Source organism: Staurois parvus, unplaced genomic scaffold (genome assembly GCF_062004578.1).
Source record: "Staurois parvus isolate SC_StPar_1 unplaced genomic scaffold, SC_StPar_1.0 ptg000162l, whole genome shotgun sequence".
Taxonomy (NCBI): Eukaryota; Metazoa; Chordata; class Amphibia; order Anura; family Ranidae; genus Staurois; species Staurois parvus.
In genome coordinates, this window is record NW_028317958.1 from 1,530,730 (window position 1) to 1,552,881 (window position 22,152).

Sequence of the window (22,152 nt, forward strand, 5' to 3'; positions counted from 1 at the left end):
TTACCTATAATGCCACCACCTCCCTCTCACTCCCCCTCTCTGTTGGGGTCCCTCAAGGCTCTGTCCTCGGGCCCCTTCTCTTCTCCATCTACACCTCCTCCCTTGGCCAACTCATACACTCTCACGGCTTCAACTACCACCTCTATGCCGACGACACACAAATCTATCTCTCAACCCCCCACCTCACCCCCTCGGTCTCAGCCCGAATCACACACCTGTTGAGCGACATATCAGACTGGATGTCACTCCACTTCCTTAAACTGAACCTCTCCAAAACCGAGTTTCTTGTCTTCCCTCCAGCCCGGACACCACCCCCCATTGACTTCTCCATCATGTCCAACAACGCCACCATCAAACCCGCCCCGCAGGCCAGAATACTTGGTGTCATTTTGGACTCCAACCTATCCTTCCAGCCCCAAGTCCAATCTTTAACAAACTCGTGCAGACTCCACCTCCGCAACATCGCCAAAATCCGCACGTTCCTAACTCCAGAAACCACTAAACAGCTCATCCACTCCCTCATCATATCACGACTCGACTACTGCAACTCCCTCCTCACTGGCCTGCCTCGCCACTGGCTATCCCCGCTTCAGTCCATCCTGAATACGGCTGCCAGACTCATTCACCTTTCCAACCGGTCCGTTTCCGCCACCCCCCTCTGCCAATCCCTCCACTGGCTTCCGATTGCGCAACGGATCAAATTCAAAATCCTAACGCTGACGTACAAAGCTGTCCACCATACTGCCCCGAACTACATCACTGACCTAATATCCAAGTACCGCCCAGCACGCACACTCCGCTCCTCACAAGACCTCCTTCTCTCTAGTTCCCTGGTCTCCTCCTCCCATGCCCACCTCCAGGACTTCTCCAGGGTGTCACCCATCCTCTGGAACTCCCTGCTCCAACCCATCAGATTATCACCTACTCTCCTCTCCTTTAGGCGCACCCTGAAAACCCATCTCTTCAGGGAAGCCTACCCCGCCCCCTGCTAACTTGCCGACCTCCTCCACTCTTCCCACCACTCCATCCCCCACAGCTATCTCCTCCTGTACCACCATCCCCTCCCTCCTAGATTGTAAGCTCGAAAGAGCAGGGCCCTCGATCCCCTCATGTTTTGCACTGTATTGGTATTGTTCTGTCACATGTTCTGTCCCCCTTTGTAATGTACAGCGCTGAGCGAACTATTGGCGCTTTATAAATACTGTATAATAATAATAATAATTGGATTCCACGAGAGTCCCCATCAGAGTCTCCCCTTGCATCTGAGTCCCCATCAGAGTGCCCCATATACATCAAAGTCCACATCAAAGTCCCCCTTACATTGGATTCCACGAGAGTCCTCATCAGAGTCTCCCATTGCATCCGAGTCCCCATCAGAGTGCCCCATATACATCAAAGTCCACATCAAAGTCCCCCTTACATTGGATTCCACGAGAGTCCCAATCAGAGTCTCTCCTTGCATCTGAGTCCCCATCAGAGTGCCCCATATACATCAAATTCCCCATCAAAGTCCCCCTTACATTGGATTCCACGAGAGTCCCTATCAGAGTCTCCCATTGCATCCGAGTCCCCATCAGAGTGCCCCATATACATCAAAGTCCACATCAAATTCCCCCTTACATTTGATTCCACGAGAGTCCCCATCAGAGTCTCCCCTTGCATCTGAGTCCCCATCAGAGTGCCCCATATATATCAAAGTCCACATCAAAGTCCCCCTTACATTGGATTCCACGAGAGTCCCCATCAGAGTCTCCCTCTGCATCTGGGTCCCCATCAGAGTGCCGCATATACATCAAAGTCCACATCAAAGTCTCCCTTACATTGGATTATACAAGAGTCCCCATCAGAGTCTCCCCTTAAATCTGGGTCCCCTTCAGAGTGCCCCATATACATCAAAGTCCACATCAAAGTCCCCCTTACATTGGATTCCACGAGAGTCCCCATCAGAGTCTCCCCTTACATCTGGGTCCCCATCAGAGTCCCCTCTTTCACCAGAGGGCTAGATAAAATCTTTCAGCAGGATGGATTTGGCCTGTGGCCTGTAGTTTGGAAACTCCTGATATAATCCATTTGGAGCTCCAATAGCATTTTCAGTCACGTCTTTCAAAGAAATATTTTTTATTTCTTTATAACGTCATGTTCTATAAATGTATCACAGCCACATATGGCAACTTCTACTCCAGGTAATTATGGGGAATATTCAAGTGTGTTCTGGGCAGATGTCTCTTTTCATATGTTTGCTGTATGCTTACAAAAATCATAATACACCCTTGATTATGTTTTCAATGTTTCTTTAAACCCGAACTAAGATATAAAAGACACAAATGAATGCAGTCTGTAATCATTAACACATCATTAAATGTATTTTGTAATGCAAACGGTGTAACTACCTGAATTCGACCTGGTATTAGCTTCTTGCAGACCCTGTACAGCAAAGCCCAGAATGGAGGAGGGAAAACTTCACAAGGAGTCAATCAATTGTGCTGTAGTGCCTAAGTGCTAACAAGGAATATGTTGATAGTTGGAGAGAGCAGAGTGATAGAGAAATGATCTCATCAGCTGGCTGCTTCTCCTTTCACTGTCCAGCTACAGACGGGGGGGGGGGGGGGGGGGGGGACAAGGACACCTTTTAGTGTTATTTAAATGCCAGACAGAGCTGTGCTATGTGGAAGAGCTGTGTAAATCTCAGGACTGGATGGAAAGAAATGTAACTCATTTGGTAAAGTTCTGCTTTAAAGCAAACTTTTTCTTAAAACGGAAATTCAGGAATGAAAAAAAAAACAAACTTGCATACTCACCTAGGTGGATGCTGCATTAGTCTGATACTGCACTTGTCCTGTTAAGACCTAGAACCAAGCAATCAAAGATCGCTGATCTCTAGGTTCTCAGTCTTCAGTGAGCAGAGAGTTGGGGACTGTCAGTCACTGGCTCTCTGCTCTGCCCCTCCAGTACTCACTGGGCTGTAAAGAGGAAGGGAGCAGCTGGATCAGGCTCTCAGCGGTGCTCTGAGAGGCTGGGCCAGCTGCTGGTCGAGATATATGGGTGGATCCCGACATTAAAGTTGGGATCTCTCCTGAGTCCTGGCCAGCTGAGTGACATCAGTCAACAGTGAATTTTAGCCTACTGTCGGCTAAATATGCGAGTGCAGAAAGACATGCACTCCTGTAATCCCCAGGAGAGCTTTGGCCCTATTGCTCCTTTAAACCCCAACTCTAGCCAAGAAACTTTGACAATTTTTTATCATGGCCTGAGCCTCTACTGGGGAGAATACCCATCTTCTGCCGTGGTGACAGACGAAGTGAGAGAAAGACCACCGAACATCTCTGGGCAAACACTGTGTTCCCCGATTTAATTCTTCTTTCCTACCCATGAACATAGCAAATATCCTCCTACACTGGGGTAGGCAACCTCGGCATTCAAGTTGTGATGAAACTACCATTCCCATCATGCCTTTGCTTCTTGGAATGGCTGTCAGAGTCTTGTGATGCCTCAAAGCGTCATGGGACTTGTAGTTTCACCACAGCATGAGATCTAAGGTTTCTTTCTCCTGCTTTAATGCCTTCCTTACCTCAATTCTTCATCATTTGCCTGTAAGCAGGTAGTAGTGTCCCTTTAGAGAGACCACTCCCCTGGTGATGTCAATGGGTGGAGTGCTGTGCCTTTTAAAATCTGCTGTGGGTGAAGCTCTAGGCAGAAGGTAGACGAGAGCTGGTTACCCCTGACCTACACCATGAAGGTTTGTAGCCTGGAAGCATAGTAAGCCTTCTGGGCCTAGGGCTGGGGAGAGACACCATGTGGGGACCCACTGCTAAGGGACTCATTAAAGAGCAATTTGGGAAGATAGCTGGACTTTAAGAGTTTGAATATGTGGGTCTGATGTGTTCTGTAACCCAATTATGAAGCTGTTGTGCCAAGTTCATGTTCATGCGTTATTCAGTAATCCATAGAAAAAGCAACGCATGTGGACATTCTTTATTCAAGAAGGTAGGTTTTGGGCAAGGAAAACTTGAGTACTGTGAATGGAGCGGGTTTCAGGCCTTGAGCATGTGAAACACAAAATGGCAGAGATCTTCCCTAAAAACAGGTATGTAAGTACCCTATCTTGAGAAAATGTGGGTGGGGGCTGAGTCTCTGGCCAGGAACCAGCAGCTATTCCATGTTGCCAGCATGGCCTTTGGTGACTCCTTCTCTGACAGTGGAGACTGGTGATCCAATGCTGAAGTCTGTACATACATCAGCCTCCTTCCTCATCGTAGTGTTGTCTCACCACTCCAGTTTTCTTAAGCCTGAGAGAGTCCTACTGCTGAACAACAAGAAGTGTCCATATTGCCTAGGGGGAGGCGTAGTCATCCAAGGAAGGACTCTTCACCTTTGCAGTCCAGAAGATAGCAGTATCAGGACTAATGTCACATGATTACAGAATAAGTTAAGTAAATAAAGGCTTTAAGTATGTTTTTAAAAAATTTTAACTGATCAATGTAAGAGAGGTAGGGGGGTGAATGTGTGTGTTTGGCTGCATTCCCAGAGAGTAAAGTAAAAGAGGTACATATATATATATATATATATATATATATATATATATGAGCCTGCATGGTACTACAACTGTGATCAGGGGTACAATGCACAGGCTCCTGTAGACAATTCCTCTAGCTACAGGTCTCAACCTTCATACAACCTACAAGACTGAAGTTATCAATGGACTACAGGAGTGGTTCTCTCAGTGACAGATGGGACCTGTAGTCTCTCTATTCACAGATCTCTGTAAATGGATGATGCAACTGCTGCTACATACAGCCACGACAAAGTCCATAAAACAACAAGAGTCTGCAGGTAGAAAAAATTATTCAGTAAGGGGCTGTGGCTGGGAACTGTGACCATGTTTCATTTTACATCCTAAGGCCTCTTTCAGATGGACATTCTGATCAGGTCCATCTGCCCATTTGTCAGACGGACCTGATCGGAACCTCAATTCTCCTCTATGGAGCGGTGGGTGTAAACGGACATGTCTCTGTTTATACCCGCCAACATCCAATCCGATCTGCAAAAAAATCCGTCCATCGGATCAGGTTGGATGGAAACGGACAGGCGGTCTGTTTTCATCTGACCGCCCATTGAGGAGAGCAAGCAGCTCTGTGTCTGCTCTGCAGCAGCAGAGCAGACATAGACCTGTCATTATTATTATTATTATAATACAGGATTTCTATAGCTAACAACAGTTTGCTAAGCACTTTACAATATAAAGGGGACACTACAATTACAATACATTTCAGTACAGAAGGAATATGAGTGCCCTGCTTGTGGAGCTTACAATCTAAAGGAAGGGGGAGGTGATACAAAAGGTGATACCTGCGGGGGATGATCTGGTGGAGGTGATTCAGATACAGTTCTTAGGTGGAGGTGGGGTAGGCTTCCCTGAATAAGTGAGTTTTCAAAGATTGCCTAAAGGCAAACAGGGTGGGAGCTGACCGGACATACTGGGGTAGGGAGTTCTAGAGGATGGGAGAGACTCTGGAGAAGTCCTGGAGGCGAGTGTGGGAGGAGGTGATGAGGGAGCTAGAGAGGAAGATATCTTGTGAGGAGCGGAGTGGGCGAATTAAGCGATATCTGCAGGTGAGGTTGGCGATGTAGCTAGGGGCAGTGTTGTGGATGGCTTTGTAAGCTGTGGTTAGTATTTTGAATTTTATACATTGGGTTAGTGCAGTGGTTCTCAACCTTCCTAATGCCATGACCCTTTAATACAGTTCCTCATGTTGTGGTGACCCCCAACCATAAAATTATTTACCCAGCAATTATAATTCATGAGTGTCGTTTTACCTCCAATACTGCTGCTTTCAACACAGTAGCTGCTTTTAACAGAGTAGCTGCTTTCAACACAGCAGCTGCTTTCTACACAGTAGCTGCTCTTTGCATATCGGAAATATGTGTTTTCTGATGGTCTTAGGGGACCCCTGTGAAAGGGCCGTTCGACCCCCAAAGGGGTCACGACCCACAGGTTGAGAACCACTGGATTAGTGGAAGCCAGTGAAGGGTTTGGCAGAGAGGGGCAGCAATCACTGTCATCCGCTTGCTCAGCGGGAATCAGCGGAGAGATGCCCCGCTGATCCACTAAATGGGAAAGGATCCTAAATATGGTAGTAATATGAAACACGGTCAGAAAGGTGGACTTAGTCTTTAACGGAGTCACAGAACCCTGGGAGCATTGATGTTGGCATAGTAGAGAACTTAAAGATAAAACCTTTATCTTGCTCAAAGCAGCCAGCCATAATAATCATGTTCCTTTTCTTCTTCCAGTGCTGTTGACAAGACATAGAGAATCTGATTGGTTGTTGAGGAGAGCACACACAGTTCTTCTCTGGGACATTTTGAAAACTTAATTTGGATGAGGTCATCGAGTTAATTTCCACAAATAAATCATAAGCCTCCATCAACATATGTTCATTTATTTTTCCACTTTCACAGTCCCCATTATCTCACTGCCTTTGTGGTTTATACAAAAACGGCTCGACTTTTGTCTTAACAAAATATACACAGAGCATATGGAAGTGGATTCTGTGTGGTGTAATGGTCATCTGCCATCTGAAACCCAACATTCGGTTCTATTTTCAGTCTAAGTGTCTTCTGGTGGGGCTGTTTAACTACCTTCTATATCTCTAGCTATACAGAATATGTCAATGATATCCAAGGGAATCTAAGATTCTTACCACCACTAAATATATTAGGTGCGCCATTGCATTCTTGAAGCCCAACTCTACATTTTATTATTTTCTTATAACTCTTCCTTACAGGTTCTGCTGTTTGCACATAACATCTAACCTATTCATAAAGTATACAAAACCCCTAGAACACAAATGTAATATATTGCAGCTCAATAGTCCTGTGGTAGCTGCATTAGTTTTCTGTTTTCAGGCAAAGTGCAGAAGCAGGTTCCATCTACGGTACCAATGCCTTCCAGGAAGATCCAATGTGTAAACTGTGAGATGTATAGCATATATTTGGCTATGCTAACTACATTAAAGGAGAAGTAGGGAATTAACAAAAAAATAAATATATATAATCATCTCCATGCTGCAGCATCTGTGTGATGATGCAGCTGCCCAAGTCAGCTCCAAGACCAAGAACGATCACATGACTGCTGTTGGCTCAGCTTGAGTCTGCTCCAAGAGGAGAGCAGTGACTGTCAGTTATCACTCTCCACATAGTTCCTCCAGCTTTCACTGAAGCACCAGGCTGGGAAGAGAGCTCCAAATGCTGAAAGGCAGAGCCAGCTGACAGGCAGCCTGTGGATCTCGACAATTTTGTCGGGATGCTTTCTGAGCCTAGACCAGCTCTACCCCGCCAACTGATAGCTGGCAATAGTTTGCTATCAGCTGACTCTGGGTCACATGAGAGCAAACATAATTGTAGTCCTGTGACCCATAAGATAAGTATGGCCAATAAAGCTTTACCCATACTTCCCTTTTCTCTTGGGGGTGTCATATAAAGAGGCGGGAGGATGGTCCACTTTATTTAATGTCATCAATCATCTGTGAGATACAGAACACCTCCTGCCTATGTAATGAAAATGAAGAGAGAAGGTGATGTTTGCAGTCCAAATTGTGAGAGCAGCCTAGGGTGACAATGCTGCTCTAGTATGGTTAGTATAGTATGGTGAGTAACTGTTGTCACCCAGGGACAGGAAGTGTGTTACTGGTAGGATCACCAGGCACAAATAAATACAAAAAAAAAAATAATGCTGCTATCACACAGGCTTTCTGATTAGGTCTGCCTGTCTGATTTTCAGTAGGACCTGATCAGAAGCTAAAAGTGGGTCTATGGGCAAGCTGGTGTAAAGCACTTGTGTCTGTTTACACCTTCCTGCCTCCAAGTCCATACAAGTCTGAAAAAAATACCCCAGAATAGAACTGCGTCATTTTTTGTTTTTCTGGACCTAAACTTAGTTTGATGTAAATGGACACAAATCCATTTACATCCGGTGGCCCATAGGGCTATCACGAGTGGAGTGGCACTGCATAAAAGGGCCCTACATTTGTTCTCATTGATATGCTTTCAGTGTCCCATGATGCCAAACCAGGAAATGCCAATATCAACTTAATTAAATTAATAGCCGGCCCTCTCCTTCTGCCTCTCAAAACCTACTAATGGTTAATGAACTTTCCCCTTTGCGCGTGTATGTAGTGATCTGCTGTCCTCTACTATCTGAATTTGTAAATGCCTTTAAATATATTATGTATGTACTCCACGTCCCTGGGTTGTTGGCTTTGAAACCCTGGAAGGAGGAAGTGAAGAGTGAGAGAGAAGGTCTCAGCCACATGTACTGTCCATGCTGCTAATCTCCAAGCCAGAAAAGAGTAACATGTTCATCTGGAGGTATCTCTGTTAACCTCCCTAGCGGTATGATTATTTCAGATTTTTGGTGCTCAAAGCAGTACCATTATTTTGCATGGAAATATGTCGTTTTTTTTATTGTAGGCCTGTCATTTTTAGGAATAACTCACTGAAATCTGTCTGAACAAGAGTCTAGTAAACATCCCGGATATGATAAAACTTGAAACACGAAATCATAAATTATAATTTAATAAATAAGCATAAAAAATAATAAAGTAATAATAATAAATTTAATTCAATAATGTAATCAAACCAAAAACACTGAAATTTGAAATATAGCGCCAAGTTCGCACATCGCTGAGCAAAGTCGCAGAATCGTTTTCAGTGTCTGATGATGAATTTCCCCACGAATAATTATCACTCAATTCCGCAAGTGGTTCTGATTTACTATCGCTGTTCTCTAGCTGGTCTAAAACTGCTTTTGACCTAAAGGGACGCTTTTTGGACGCCATGGACTTTTCTCAGTTTCCAGGCAGAAAGAACAGTCAAAATGCAGACAGGGCACAGGACAAAGCACTGGAGACAAAATGTATGTGAAATGGTTTGAAACAGCAATGTTTTGCTATGTAACAATCATTTTTTTAAAAAATGACATTTTTTAAAATTTTCAAATTTGCCGCCGGTTACGGCGCCCGTACGTCCCGACGTCACAGGGACAGGAACATGGAAGCCAGATGCCGGCATCAGCCGGAGGAGATGGCCGGGGACACTGCAGGGGACACATCGCGGGAGCGAAGGACAAGGTAAGCGCTGCAGGGAATCCCTGAGCAACGCCGCGTGGTAAGCCCGAGTGTAGCTCGGGGATACTGCTTGTGGTACTGAAATTTTACCCCGAGCTACACTCGGGAATACCGCCAGGGAGGTTAAGGTGCATATACACCCTCTGGATGAAGTTCTTTCCCTTCTCTACACCAATAGCACTTTTATCATGAAAAGTATCTGGCCCTAATCCCCCCATGCAGAACACTAGCCTAGGGTGAATGACATGCACGGTGCTTGCTGTGCCTCCTGGGATATGCACATCACAGGCCTAGTGCCGCATTATCATTAGGCCCACCGGCTGAACCCAGAGCTACCGGCAGGCCTCCCGATGACGTCACAAGCTATGTGGCGGTACTGGATGAACAGTGGCAAAAGACAAGATTATCTCATCTGGAAAACGCTGCATCTGCTAGGTGGGTGAATATCTGACCTTTGCAGAACACACCACTCCATAAGCAGGGATTAAAAAAAAAAAATAGGAGGAGGAAGGGTGAAGACCTGCTTTAATAACCATGTATGCAGATATATGTGAACAATTCCACCAGAACTCCTATCTGACCCTTTGCTGATAATACCTGTTTGTACATTGGATGTATGTATGTACGTACAGTTGCAAGAAAAAGTATGTGAACCCCTTGGGATTACGTGGAGTTTTGCATGAATTGGGCATAAAATGTGCTCTGAACGTCTAAGTCACAACAATAGAAGAACACAGTCTGCTGAACATAATACTACACAAACATTAGATGTTGCCATGGTTTAATTGCATATAACATGTAAACATTCACAGTGCAGGGAGGAAAAAGTATGTGAACCTTTGGACTTAATAACTGGTTGACCCTCCTTTGGCAGCAATAACCTCAACCAAACATTTCCTGTAGTTGCGGATCAGACCTGCAGAACGATCTGGAGCAATTTTGGACCACTCCTCTTCACAAAACTGTTTCAGTGTAGCAATATTCTTGGGATGTCTGGTGTGAATCGCTCTCTTTAGGTCATGCCACAGCATTTCAATCGGGTTGAGGTCAGGACTCTGACTCGGCCACTCCAGAAGGCGTATTCTGTGCTGTTGCAGCCATTGTTTTGTTGAATTACTTGTATGCTTTGGGTCATTGTCCTGTTGCATCACCCATCCTCTGCGGAGCTTCAGTTGGCGGACAGATGGTCGTACGTTTTCCTGCAAAATGTCTTGATAAACTCTGGAATTAATTTTCCCATCAATGACAACAATCCGTCCAGGCCCTGAGGCAGCAAAACAGCCCCAAACCATGATGCTCCCTCTGCCATGTTTTACAGTGGGGATGAGGTTTTGATGTTGGTGTGCTGTGCCTTTTTTTTCTCCACACATAGTGTTGTGTGTTCTTCCCAAACAACTCAATCTTGGTTTCATCTGTCCACAGTATATTTTGCCAGTAGTGCTGTGGAACATCCAGGTGATTTGTTGCAAACTTCAAACATGCTGCAATATTCTTTTTGGACAGCAATGGCTTCCTCCATGGTGTCCTCCCATGTACTCCATTCTTGTTTAATGTTTTCCTTATTGTAGATGTGTCAACAAAAATGTTAGCATGTGCCAGAGATTTCTGTAGGTCTTTAGCTGACACTCTGGGATTCTTCTTTACCTCATGCAGCATTCTGCGCTGTGCTCTTGCAGTCATTTTTACAGGACGACCACGCCTAGGGAGAGTAGCAACAGTGCTAAACTTTCTCCATTTGTAGACAGTCTGTCTTACCATGGACACATGAACATCAAGACTTTTGGAGATACTTTTGTAACCCTTTCCAGCTTCATGCAAGTCAACAATTCTTGATCGTAGGTCTTCTGAGAGTTCTTTTCTGCGAGGCATGGTTCACATCAGACAGTGCTTCTTGAAACCAGTAAACCCAAAACAGGTGTGTGTTTTTTAAGGGCAGGACAGCTGTCAGCAACACATCCAATATCATCACACTGATTGGAGTCAAGGTTGGCTCACTCCTGGCTCCAATTAGCTCTGGGAGAGGTCATTAAGCTAGGGCCTCACATACTTTTTCCTCCCTGTACTGTGAATGTTTACATGTTATGTGCAATTAAACCATGGCAACATCTAATGTTTGTGTAGTATTATGTTCAGCAGACTGTGTTCTTCTATTGTTGTGACTTATATGACGTTCAGAGCACATGTTATGCCCAATTCATGCAAAACTCCACGTAATCCCAAGGGGTTCACATATTTTTTCTTGCAACTGTATGTGGCCTGTTGGGTGGCTAAGGGGGTAGGTGATTCTTTTATAGGGTAAATGTACTAAAAGTAAAGATATTCTTTAAATTTAAAGTAAAAGTATATTTTAATAGGTTATACATCTGATCATATTTAAAATGCACTAAATGTGCTAAGCAGCGTTGTATACACAGCAAGGATTATGTAATAAACAGCCGTCATCATAAATCACCAATTTAGACCAGGTGGACAAATAAAAGCAAGTAACAACATGGAAGAATGTAAACAGTCTTACCGAAATCATTATTGCTTAAAGCACTTAAGAAAAAATAGCTTAGCAGCTTAAGCTGCATTGACATAATGACATCCCATTTATGGTCCCTGTTTAGGAGAGATTTACACCAAAAGCACCATCTGCATCCTGCAGTTATTAACAGATAAAATTATTTGTAAAATTAAATATTCCTGGATCTTTCCTTCTACAGCCTGTAGCGACGTGTTGTGCTTTCAGAAATTGCCTTTAGTTTTTTCTGTATATTTCTGCAAACTACTGTGTTCCATGTGTTTGCTAACACGGCGGATGTTATAGGCTCAGTTGCATTAACAGGAAGCTGTGTTTGCTTATATCTAAACTCTAGTAAATTGAAATAAAAGTACTGGGAATCGGTTAAAGGAGAACTCTAGTAGGAGGAAAGCAATCAGTAAAATTATACAAGCTGAGTTTTTTGTGCATTTGTTGCTTCTTTTAGGCTGCTTTCACACTGCTGCGTTGCAAAAAGACAGTAAAAACTCATATGTGTTGATGCCGGGTTTCCAGTGTATTTTACAGCTGTGAAAAAAAGGACATATGACTGGAAAAAACACACCAAAAACACAATCGTGGGTGCGTTTTTGCGGCATTTTCCATTCATTTCAATGGGGAGGTGTGTTTTTGGTACGGTTTTTACTGCACCAAAAAAACAGCTTGCAGGACTTTGAAAAATGCAATGGACCCGCAAATGACTAGCGCAAAGAGTTCCATAGGATTTAATAGTCATGTTTTTTTCTTCCACTCTTTTTAACACAAAAACAGAAGAAAAACTGATCAGTGTGAAAGCTGCTTCATTTCGAGTCTCACCAGCACCTGTACATCAGAAGTGACCATTTGCACAGGGGTGTCCCTAGGGTTGGTGTCATCCAATGCGATAACATTTGGGGTCACCCCTCCAACGAACCCTGCAGGATGGATCAGATCTACGGATTGAGCATAATGGATTGGACTCCGATCCATTATGCTCAATCTGCAGATCTGATCCATCCTGTGGGGATCGTCGGTTTGCTTTAAAACGTACCAATCAGTTATTGGTTGAAAGCTGATGATCCCGACAGGATGGATTGGATCTGCGGATTGAGGAGCATAATGGATCAGACTCCGATCCATTATGCTCAATCCGCAGATCCGATCCATCCTGTGGGGATTGTCAGCTTGCTTTTAAACTTACCTTTTCGTGGAGCGGGTCTGGTGTCACCCGTGCGATAGGTGTCACCTGGTGCGGCGCACACCCCCCCCCCTCCTGCACCTGCCTAGGGACATCACTGCATTTGCAAATCACCTTACTGCAACTGAAATGACTTAAAAGATCAATTTCCGAATCAAAGTAAGCAAGCGATCTTTTTTTTTTATGAGCAATAGTGGTGTGACCCTCCTGCGCTCCAAATATAGTGTTTTAAATAATACAAATTAAATATATGAACCCCAAACAGCTGCTAGCATTAAATCATATACCAGTGATCAAGTGAATATAAACCATATAAATGCTGCGCTACATTCAAAATTAAAGTGAATGTGGAATCCGATAATATAAATCAATATAGTGACAATATTATGTAAATAAATATATAAGTGCTTAATGATAACAAAAATTATCACATCAAACACCCCAAAAATTATAAAAATACAAACTTAAATCTATACGCATGTGCATAAATTACACATACATATAGTTATATCACACGTGCAAATGTGAAGTGAAATACTGGCTTATTAAACGCACAGAAAAACAAATCTATAAATGTTGAAGGTGAAATAAAAAAAATGTGAAGTGAAATAATTGCTTATTAAACGCACAGAAAGTCCAATTAAATGTTGAAGGTGAACAAAAATGATAACGGTGTTTCCAATAATACTGCAAAGTGACCACAGGTGAACCAAATCGTGCAGGTATCTGAGTGTAGATAGAGCTTGTGAATCCAACCACCTTCTGGATTAGCCTCTCACCTCATCCCTTCGACCCTTGCGGATCAAAGAGCAATAATGGATCCCTCTCACAGATCCTCCAGGCACCACAGCCTTCCAGAAACGCTTTTCAAATTTCAATAATCCCACTCAAGCTCTTCTCCAGGTATAGGTGAAACATCAATCCATAGCAGCCAGTCCACATGAGACCCTCATGCTCTCAGATGAGGATAAATCTGTGTTGTTGGGTGTACAGCTGAATAACAGGTGTACCAAGATGGCCGCCACGCCGGAAATACGTCACCGCGCTTACGCCGACGCGTTACGTCACAATATCACGTGACTTCATCAGGGCTTTTTTTTTTATGCCCACCGCCAGGATACCAATGTAGCATCCACCGTAAAGAGAACCTGTCACCAAACGGCAGGTAAGAGCACAGAAAAATCAAGTATTTTAAATGCAAAAAGAGGTGTGACTGCACTTGCAACTAAAAAAAAATCAATAAATAAGTGACTAAATAAATAAATAACTGTGCAAAAAAATAAAACAAAAATCATCATAATCAAAATATCATATATGTGCCTAATTATCATGTGAACATCTGTGAAGTTTATATCTGAGGTATTTACACAGTTATTTATTTATTTAGTCACTTATTTATTGATTAATTGATTTTTTTTTTGTTAGTTGCCTCATTACCTCACTAAATGTATTTTGTTTAATTCAGTCAATGTAAGTACCTGAATTTGACCTGGTATCAGTTTATTGCAGTCCTTGTACAGCAGAGCTGGAGTGTGAGAGGAAGAAGCACCAGCACAAAGAGGCAATCAGTTCATGTGCTGAAAAGGAACATGCTGATTGGTGGAGAGAGCAAAATGACATAGGTGAGCTAATCACTGCCCAATCATGGGCTGGGGTGGATCTTGGATGACCTGGTCTCAGATACAGTGGATTGAATGATACAAGTCTTCAGACAGAGGACATCTACAAAGGGTGTTCAGGTCAAACCAGGACTTTAAATTGTATAAAAAGGGATGCTAGCGTGGTGGTACTACACGCAGTAGTAAGTTGCAAGTGGATCCTATTACTTATAGGCGGCGCACGTGCAGACAACAGTGTTAGTGCGTGCATGGAAGAGTGTGGTGACAACGTTTCTTGTGAATGAAGGCGTAAATCTGCAAATATCTACAGAAGACTACAAACACAGTACAGTGATGGGACGTTCAGTTGCAGTAAGACATTTGAAAGGTGTAAACGTTGTGTCCCAACCCACAGCAGTCATTCCTGTGAACATTCAGCGTGTGGAATGCCTGATCCTGGATAATCAACCCATAACCTGTCGTGAAATAGCTCAAGAGACCAATCTTTCTGTTGGAACAGTGAACACAATGATGATGAAGTAAAGCAGACTGTCCTAGGATGGTTCAGATGTATTGACAAATGCCGAAGCTTTCCAGGTATTAGTCAAATGCTGGGATAAGTGTATAAATGTAGCAGGGGAGTATATTGAAAAATAAATGCAGTTTCCACTTTTTATTTTAATAAATACTCTTTTATTATATAAACTCAAAAGTTACAGTTTGACTTGAACGCCCCTCGTAGTATTGCAAGGATTTCTGGATTGATGCTGAATATTGCAGCAAAATCTGCTGTTTTTATTATTTTTGGATTGATTTCCACTATAGCACAAATCCGTGCTTTTCCCAAAGAGAGAAAAGTAATAAAATTTCTTTAATAAGCAACGGCTGGGTGCAAACAAACCACTGGTGCTTCCAAGTATTGAGGAACATGTGACTCCTTTTCTTCCTCTCATGAAACAGCACTGGTGCTCGGTGGTTGGCCCAGAGCTGTGACATGGGGACTGGGAGAGAATCCCCAGAACTGTGAAACCACTGACTATAGCAACTTAGGCAGCATTCAACCCAAAAACAAACATTTATTATATTGCAGCTTACCAGTTCTTAGACGTGAAGCTACGCTAGTTTACTTTTTTAGTCTTTCATCTGGTGATCCAGCTAGCAACTCTGTTGTTTTTCAAAAGCTCAAGTTCTCTAGAAGAATGTATCAGTTTACATGGATGAGACAAACCACTTAACAAGCAGGGGTGCTTACAAGGATCAGCTTTTATTTATTCATGTAAAACCTTTATCCCAAAAGGAAAATAACTGTTGCTGTAACTGATTAAAAAGTGTGAGCTGGAGCCTGGCTTCAATTTGTTAGTGTATCAAAATCTCCTAACACTCCCCTCCCCCCAGACTGACAATGCTGCTGCCTGCTGTGCCTCATGCGCTCTTTCCTCCAAAGTTATGTTTCACTAATACAGATCAGCAGATGAAAACAAAGGGAAAAAAAATCTAAAAACATCTCAGGATTGGTAAACTGCAATATACAAAATGTTTGGGTTTAATACTGCTTTAGCTTAAATATGTTAGTGTGGTGCCGGGGAAAGCAGCAGTAAAGTGAACCTGTTAAAAGTGCCCTGTATGGGTAAAGCTCTACGTTTAGAGAAAATAGAAATGTTTAGGGGGTTAGGTTTATTTTATTTATTTATCTATTTATTTATTACAGGTACTTATATAGCACCAACAATTTCACGCATTTTGAGCCCTTCTTTCAGCTTATACAAAAGTATTTATATCTATGAAGTTGACATTCACTGTCAGAAAAAATGGTTAAAAGCCTCCTCCCACTGTCCATGGCATCACACTGTGAAAGTTGATGAAGAACCACATTTATTGAAGGAGTATTCCACCCACCTTTGTCTAATTGGTGCTATGGGCTTTCCCCTTGTTCAAGGCCTGTCAGCAGGCAGAATAATATAATGCACATCCAGGCAGTGTGGGAGAGAAGTGAGCTGGATTTATTGGATGAGAAATAACCTCGGTACACTGAGCGCTTGAGCTCTGTGATTTATGACCCTCTGTGGCTGAAGCACTCCCCTTATGTCTAGGTGTCATATCCAGCTGGAGACTCTTGTGTATAATGTTCTTTATGTCTTAACTGTCTTTTTCTCCAGACCTTACCATGGCTCCATGTATATGCTTATAAAAAAGTATTTTATTACCTTAGAAAATTTCAAAATCATGAAATAAATATGAATAAGGCAGGTTGGGTAAATTTGCAGTCACCCAGGAATAGCAGAGCAAGCACTGGTTCTTTGTTGACGAAAAACTTGCTGCCCTTCTTCTAAATTTCCCAAAGTTATCTCCTGTTGTCACCTGAAAAACTTCATCAATTCATTAGTGACCATTTAGTGGTTGGAAATAGCCAAATCTGGGATTACCTCCCAACTTCAACACTCTTATACCACGACCACCAGACCCATAGTGCTTGGAAATATCCAAATCTGGGATTACCTCCCAACTTCAACACTCTTATACAACGACCACCAGACCCATAGTGCTTGGAAATATCCAAATCTGGGATTACCTCCCAACTTCAACACTCTTATACCACGACCACCAGACCCATAGTGCTTGGAAATATCCAAATCTGGGATTACCTCCCAACTTCAAGATTTATACCACGACCACCAGACCCATAGTGCTTGGAAATATCCAAATCTGGGATTACCTCCCAACTTCAAGACTCTTGTACCACGACCACCAGACCCATAGTGCTTGGAAATATCCAAATCTGGGATTACCTCCCAATTTCAACACTCTTATACCACGACCACCAGTCCCATACCCTGCTTCCCCCACCAACTAGTCTTGAAAAGGCACACATGCGTTCCCTTGAAATCTGCATCAGTGATTGCTGTTTGCAGTAAAAGAGTCGTCTTATATGGAGTGCTGGCCTTTCTTCACGTTGAGTCCTTAGTGTTGCTACTGCTTGCTGTGCACCCCTGGAAGTTTGGAGGCAAAAGGTTTGTATGTGGAATCAATACATCTTTCACTCTACCCCTCCTGAGGTCCTGTTTTCTTGTACTTATCTTCAACCACACACACACCCCAACCATAGATCCTATTGGCCAACCCTCACCTCCCACAACTACAGACCCACCTACCTGCAGTGAAACACACTAGCTCCATCAAACTCAGATCCCCCACCCACTTTCACAGTCCTTACTTAAGATTTGAATCCTAGGCACGTTGGTCATTCCCTCAACACAACAATTTTTCCTCCACACACAAAGCCTGCTATAATTGGTTTTCCCACCAACCACTGCAAAGACAAACAAATTAGGTTTTGATTGCATTTTATTATGATTGTAATAGCCTCTTATCTGTCATATGAGACTGTCAAAATGTACACTTTTTTATGTAAACTTTAATAAAGAAGGATTGATCCTGAAGAATATAAAAATACATCCATTCACTTTTGTTCCTATACCTCGAGGAAGCTCATGTAGCACCCTCCAAGTGTAGTGTAGACTGCTAGGTAAATTTAGTTAGCTCCTCTGTAATTGGTGAAACCAGGGTTGATTGGTTAAGTTTGCTCAGTGTTTCACAGGTTGCTGCTCTGTTGTTTTCTATAAGATTCTAGAATTATAATGGGAGGAAGAACAGAGCAGGCGACCTGAATATTTATGGGACTCCAGCTAGTCCCTGGGGTGAGAGAGCCCATAAGTAGTCTGAGGCCTGAGGCAGCAGTGCAGTGTTCCTGGATCCAGTCCTACAGGAGGAGAACGCTGCACAGGGGCTCTGCCCCTGGTGCAAGACCTTAGAAGAAGCTTTTCGGAAGACACCTAGGTCCCAGCTAGGCTTAGCTGGGGGCCTATTCGGAAGTTCAAGTCCAGGGATCAAATTGGGTCTGGAGTAGCTCACTGAGAAGAGTCAGAAGGAAGTTGGTGGGAAAGAGTTCAGCTATCCTATGCTAGTGTGAGTCTACATCTTCCTCACTAGGAAGAGCCTAGTGGATATTGGCAGGAGGCAATCGAAAATCCTGTGACTATATGAGTAAATGATCTTACTGAAAAGTAGTGACTGTGTGTAGCTCTAAATTCTGTGGAGTCCTCAAGTTGTTTAGATCTACAGTTTGCTGGGGTATTCCATGCTCTCAGTTCAAGTTCATTGGTCCCAATACAAAACCCAAAAAGAAACCCCTAGGCTGTTCTTTGGAGTCAGTAAAAGAGTGCAGGAGATGCTGTGTGCCCTGCTATGTGTGCTCTAAGAGGGAAATAGGACCAAGTTCACCAGCGGATATTTCAGGAGTGCGCTACACTCATAATCTAATAGTATCACTGTCATCAATAAAACCCCTCCTCACGGGATGCACTATTCCAACATGGTGCTTACACAGGGGTTAGATTTAGGGCTTTAGTAGGCAAATAGGGCAGTGGGGTATCACAGATATACTTGCTTTCAGCTATTTCCCATTTAATCACACATACTATATGACTTGATGATCCACCTGCTTAGAATTGACTGGACCTAAACACAGTGCAGATGGGTAAGTGGCAAGCTAACATTCATTTGAGGCTCATAGGCAATCATTAATCCAAATGCTGTGCACACAATAAAAAACCCAGCAGAACCAATCTCAGTAGGAATGATAATGATGGGCCTTCATGGTTGAAGAAGAATAGCACCAAAGCCCCATGATGTTCTTTTCTGAGCTCAAGTGTAATCTGTATGCATATCCTGGCAAAGGAAAATGTAAAGTGGGATAACTGTACCCCTGGATAGATGGAATCCACAGTTCTTCTTTTTTGAGCTACTTGTACTTATTTTAATTTTTAGGACCAGTAAGAACATAAGGTTACCAGGAACCATGGGGCTTTTAATGTGCAAGACAGACAGCTGCAGCAAGTGAATGCTGGGATGACTGTGAGAGATACTCAGCAGGCGTATTGTGTCCCCTGAGGGAGTTGAAAGGCTAAATTTTCATGTTTGATGAGTGAGTACCTTTAAAGTCATAACAAGGTGAAAAACTTCTTTTAATTGTCATTCCTTGCAAACAGAAAATGTGTGAAGTGCTAATTGCCTTAGCTAGTATATCTCTCTTAGTCACAGTGGGATATTTCTTTGAAGTTTAGACTACTGATCCACACAGGTACACTTCTGATAACCCTGCTTGCTTTACTGCTTTTATGACAAGGTTGTCCCAGATATAGAGAACATTATGTGAGATCTCAAATTCAGGTACTACCAGGACACATCAGCATTAGAGACTGATATGAGCAGTGAACATTTAAAGGGAAAATATAATGAGAGAGCGTAATGGAGACTACCGTTTCTGACCTACCTTTCCCAGAATGCTAGTTGCCTTTGCTGTCAAACTGATCCAATGGCTTCCAAAAACACGTATGCAAATTGGGAAATGTAGCTTCATTCTGACTTTCCAATCTGCATACTTGTTTTAGGTCAGTGGCCCAAAGTATTGAATCTAGAGACATGTAGGCAACTAGAATTCTTGGAAGGTTACCAATGGCAGCCCTTATATTTCTTTAAGTACAGTTTTTCTTTATTTTTCTTGAAAGTGGACCTTGTGTTAAAAAAGCAAGATCCGCTTATATAGTCAAAATGTTATAACAAAGAAAAAAAACCTGTGGGGGGAAAAAAGTTACTATACCCTTGGCTACCACCCGAGGCACCTAGGTGAGGGTGAAGTCATGATCCATCCAGCGAGTGTCTAGAGCAGTGGTTCTCAACCTGTGGGTCGCGACCCCTTTGGGGGTCGAACGACCCTTTCACAGGGGTCCTCTAAGACCATCAGAAAACACATATTTCCGATGTGTAAAGAGCAGCTACTGTGTAGAAAGCAGCTGCTGTGTTGAAAGCAGCTACTCTGTTAAAAGCAGCTACTGTGTTGAAAGCAGCAGTATTGGAGGTAAAACGACACTCATGAATTATAATTACTGGGTAAATAATTTTATGGTTGGGGGTCACCACAACATGAGGAACTGTATTCTAGGGTCACGGCATTAGGAAGGTTGAGAACCACTGGTCTAGAGAATACTGACTACTTCAAATCTATGATGCATCAGTGCAGTGCAGGAGCATCTTGTAGTGATATTTGGGGTACTCAACATTCTCCTGGGATCTACGAGGAAGATGTTGTGGTCTTCTGCAGTGGCAAAACCAGGATTAAAGTTAGATCTCCCACAGGTTTATTTTATTTTCTTTAATGCAGCATTTCTGCAATGGGGAAAGTGGGAACTGAATAAATGAGTAGTTTTTGCTTTATAGTGCAAGGCTCACTTTAAGCTAGTGTCAGGGCTTGTAAGGGCTAGTGTCAACAGTCTTTTGTTCACATAGGAACTGCTCTTCTCATCATACAAGTCTATGGGAATGCAAAAGCAGCCAAAAGCAGGAAAAATGCAGATCAGAGAGAAGTCAATTGTAGGTCAAAATCACCGGCAAATAATTTTTAATGGTCTTAAGCTGGCCATACATGGATTGAAATTCAGCCAGTTCAGCAGGGATCCATGTATAGGTAGACTGATTGTACCTAGGTCAAGCCATCAATCAACTTGGGTACAACCAGTCTGTTGGATTGTCTGTATGCTATCACTCCTGGTGGCTATAGCAACTAGCAGTAATCATTGTATTCTGCTGGCCGGGAAGGTTCCTTGCTCCCCCCTCCCCCGCCTGCCGGCTGAATACGATAGCGCTGCAGGAGGGATTCCTCCATCAACACCAACTGTTTTGATGGGTGAATCAAGTGATTTTCTTTCCTTCCACCCATGGTTGAAGGAAAGAAAATTGATCAATTTATGGCTTGCTTTAGAAGAGTCCTGATTTGATGTCAAAAGCACACTGCCCCAAAAGTGCCTTAAGAGTGCACATAAACAGAAAAGACAGTCAGACATGCAGACTTGGCCAACAGTTTATTCAGTGTGAAATCAGAAATGATAAGACAAGGTTTTCTAACCTGTCCAACCTCCTGGTAACTGGCAACCATTTGTGTGAAACCAATGCTTTCTACGGCTGAGAAACTGTTCTCTCATTTCAGTATATACCTTTAGATACTGGGCAATGATTGGAATAGATCTAAATGACCAAAGAAATTTCGATGATAATGGATCCTTAGATTGACTAATCTTGAGGTTGAAGGTGAAGCCTGTAGACATAAAGTTATTCTGCAACTTGTATTTTAAATCCAGCACTATCCTTCTTTAATTATAACACCCCACCAAGTCACTTTAACAGTCCTTCCCCTGAAGTACATACATAAATAAATCAATCTTTAAGCAAACTTGATTACAATAAACCTAAATATTAGTGTTTAAAGTCCCAAAATAAAAGTCCAAAATAAAAGTCCAAATAAAATCCCAAAAGGTTAATCTTTATCGGTACTTTCTCAATTCTTCGTGTATCTAAACCGCCTTTTGATATAATCCAAAACAGATCTTCATATACCTCAAAGAAAAAAACTAAACATAGTGTATTATCCCAAATATTATCATAAAAGTGCCACACGTGTTACATGCAAGCAAAACTACCGTGCCACAGCAACCGTGAAAAAAAAATATTCCTCTGCCTTAAATGTCAATCCACTGCACACAAATAACAGAAGTGCATAATTACCCTCAAGATAGCATCCGGATGTGACGAAACGCGTCCGGGGCACGTGACGTAGTGACGCTCTTCCGGAAGTGCTGTGGCGGCCAACTTTGTTCCTGGAACATGTGGCTGTGTCTGTCC

The 22,152-nt window shown here is 42.9% G+C and overlaps 1 long non-coding RNA gene across 3 annotated transcripts in view; it reads left to right on the top strand.

Annotated features, from left to right (window-relative positions):
• Positions 1-22,152, top strand: part of LOC149463029 (uncharacterized) — a 329,319-nt gene that overhangs the window by 105,740 nt on the left and 201,427 nt on the right. Inside the window, exons 3-4 of one of the 3 annotated variants that reach the window (XR_016312527.1) lie at positions 13,940-13,988; positions 14,333-17,859. The exons of the other annotated variants lie outside the window; for them this stretch is intronic. This is a non-coding gene — a long non-coding RNA (uncharacterized LOC149463029). Of the gene's footprint in view, positions 1-13,939; positions 13,989-14,332; positions 17,860-22,152 lie in introns of those variants that run through there. 3 annotated transcript variants of the gene reach the window in all.